A 3,103-nucleotide genomic window follows, 5' to 3' on the forward strand; every position below is an offset into this window, starting at 1 on the left:
TCAATATTAACAAAGTAATTTTTACCTTTTAATTATTCAAAAATATGGTATTTAAAGCTTTTAAAAACAGTCATTTCTTTTTCTTGTTTCTGGACAAAAATTCCTTCTAGCCCTAAGGAATTAGCTTTAATAACAATCCATATTTCAAAATGTCAAAGAGAGATCATCATCTGGCAAGAACTGCGTAAACAGCCTATGTCTGTGAATATGTGGACAATGAATCTCCTAGAAAGTCCTTCTTCTCCCTTTAGTTCTTGCAGAGTTTATATTACTTAGAAATTGCTTGGTATCTTATCCTTCAAGTCCTGTAAAAAGTAACAAAAAAAAAAAAAAACTTGTTAGATGAGTGTCAGAGATCATTGCTACTGACAGATTTGCATTTTCAAGCAAATAAAAATCATAATTCCAGGTGTCTGAAACTGGAATACTGGTAGCAAAGGACAAAATGCTCCAGTTTTATCCTTTACCACGGTATTGTACATAGTTAGCTGTGCAAAATAAATGCAGGGCCTTTAAAAATAATCACACCAGCCCGAGCCTGGGAAGTGGAGGAGGAGCAGGAGTGGGGTCATGGCTGGATCTGTGATTCCAGGCGGTGGCAATGTTTTTCTAGAGCCTGATGAAGCCAGTACCTGGGCATAGCAAGGGTGTTCCCTGTGCCCATTCTCTCCCTATTCTGTCCAAACGCCCTGGGGTAGGGGGTTGGGGCGGTTATGTGGTGCTGTATGCCATGGAGTGCAAGGCAGAGGTAACACCCTCCCAGCATCGCAACAGTAACACCCTCCCTGAGTGGCAACCAGACCTTCAGCTGAGGGACCACACCAAACAGGCCTTTGGCATCATGAATGAACTTTGGCTCATCCAGCAGGTATGTGATGTGACTCTGCAGATTGAATATGTTGTCATGTACCAGAACGACAGCATAGTTCAGGCCTACAGTGACTTTTTGGTGCAGCAGCTGAATCCCATAGATGCCATTGCTGAGCAACTTGTTTGTGCTGAATTCCATCAGTGTGCAGGAGGAATTCTTTAACCTTTCCCACTGCCACCTGGTTACAATGATCAGTTGGGATGATCCCAAAGTGTACTGTGAGTCCGAGGTTTTCCATGCCTGCATCAATTGGGTCAAATATGATTGCAAGCTTGGCCACTTCTATATTCAGGCCCTTCTTTGTGCTGTCCATTGTCATTCCCTCACTCCCCACTTCCTGCAAATGCAGCTGCAGAAATGTGAGATCCTCCAGTCAGATTCCCTTTGTAAGGATTATCTGGTTAAGATTTTTCAGGATCTCGCCCTGCACAAGCCCACTCAAGGTGGGCCAGCTCATCTACACAGCAGGAGACTACTTTCACCAATCACTTGGAGGCCTACAGCCCTTGTGGTGGCACTTGGCTTGGTCTTGCAGACCTACAGGTACCCTGAAGTGGCCTAGCAGGCTGTGTGGTGGGTGGCCTGCTACATGCTGTGGTGGGAAAGAACAGTTCCCCAGATGGCAACACAGACTCCAATGCTCTTGACTGAGACAATCCTGTGGGAGTGGCTGTCCTGAATCACCTACATTATGCAGTCAGTGGCTTTGATGGGGCAATTCTGCTGAGTGCTACTACCAAGAGAGGAACAAACAGTGGATGATCGCACTTATGAACGCTATCTTCAGTGGCACAGGGGTCTGTGTTCTGAACAACTGCATCTGTGCCACAGGAGGCTATGATGGCACTGAGCAGTTAAATAGTATGGAAAGATATGATGTGGAAACAGAGACCTGACCTTTTGTGGCCCCCATGAAACATCCACCGAGTATGTTTGGGATCACCATACACCAGGGAAAGATCTGTGTCCTTGGTGGATATGATGGACACACATTTCTGGACAGCATGGAATGCTATGATGCAGCCACGGACACATGGAACAAGGTGACACATATGACTTTTGGTGGCAGTGGGGTGAGGGTAACTGTAAACATGAATTCTTGTCACAAGCAGATTGACCAACAAAACTGCACCAGTTAAAAGACTTTTATCCCTTTGGCAAAATTGTCAGGTTGGGTGCTTTGTTTAGAAATGAAAAATAAAGCAAAAAAAAATATTTCCAAGATCAGAAACTAGAATAACAAGTCTGTGAAAATAACAAAGTAGAAGAAGCCATCCCAGGAACCTTTAATTTTGCCTCTTTGGTCCTTAGACCATTAGAAAAATGTGTTGCCAGGGGTCTACTTGCTTTGGAGGAGTTTGACAAAGGGAGGGTTCTTAGGAGTGGGCACTTGCATCCAGTGCACCTATAGGACAGGGCCTACCTGCTGCTTCTAAGGGGGAGGTCAGCATCAACTAACATTCTCCCTGCAAGATGGCATTAGGACCCAGACCACAGAATGCAGCTCTCTTCATTCCCAAAGCTCCTGTGCTGAGCAAGAAGAGTTTAGTGCCAGGATGTTGGCATGAACACTATGAGTGGGTGGGCTTGTACATAGAAATCCTCTGCTAGATTATCTCTGGGCTCTCTACAGTTATTATGGTAAGTTTCCTTGTAATTTTCAAACAGAAATAAAGATCAGATTAACTAATAAAAAATAATAATGACACTATTGTCTCTCAAATGCTAATGTACACATGGCCTTAATATTTGTCATCCCTATCTAAATTGAGACTTTTATAAGCCAGTGCTAGCTATGATGTTTCTCTTCATTGACTTTCCTGTCTCCCAACTAGCTCTCCCAAGAATACTGTAGACAAAAGGACATTTTTTTCCTGCCCAAGCAAAGTATTATCCTTTGCTGAACAACACTTTTCACCCTTTATGATTCAATACATTTTCTCAAGCTCCCCAGAAATATATCAAGAATAGATCCCTTTTAACTTTAAAATATATTCAACAATATGATCATTTTTATTCTACAATCCATTAAATAAGTGGAGGCATAGACTTAGATAAAGATGTAAGCCTAGTGTATACTCTGTTCAGCTTAGAATTGGAAGAGTAAAGGTTCAAATTCTTCCTCTAAAAGTAAATAGATTGTGTTACTGTGGCCATTCTTTAGATTCAAGTAATCCACACTACCATGGACCTTATTTTTGCCATTTTTGCCATTGTCCTGGGCTCTCAATT

General features: G+C 42.6%; 1 pseudogene; it reads left to right on the forward strand.

The window, feature by feature from the left end:
* Positions 1-619: 619 nt before the first annotated feature.
* On the forward strand, positions 620-2,010 carry LOC140502535 (kelch-like ECH-associated protein 1; annotated as a pseudogene).
* Positions 2,011-3,103: the final 1,093 nt, after the last annotated feature.

This window comes from Notamacropus eugenii, chromosome 4 (assembly GCF_028372415.1).
Source record: "Notamacropus eugenii isolate mMacEug1 chromosome 4, mMacEug1.pri_v2, whole genome shotgun sequence".
Classification (NCBI taxonomy): domain Eukaryota; kingdom Metazoa; phylum Chordata; class Mammalia; order Diprotodontia; family Macropodidae; genus Notamacropus; species Notamacropus eugenii.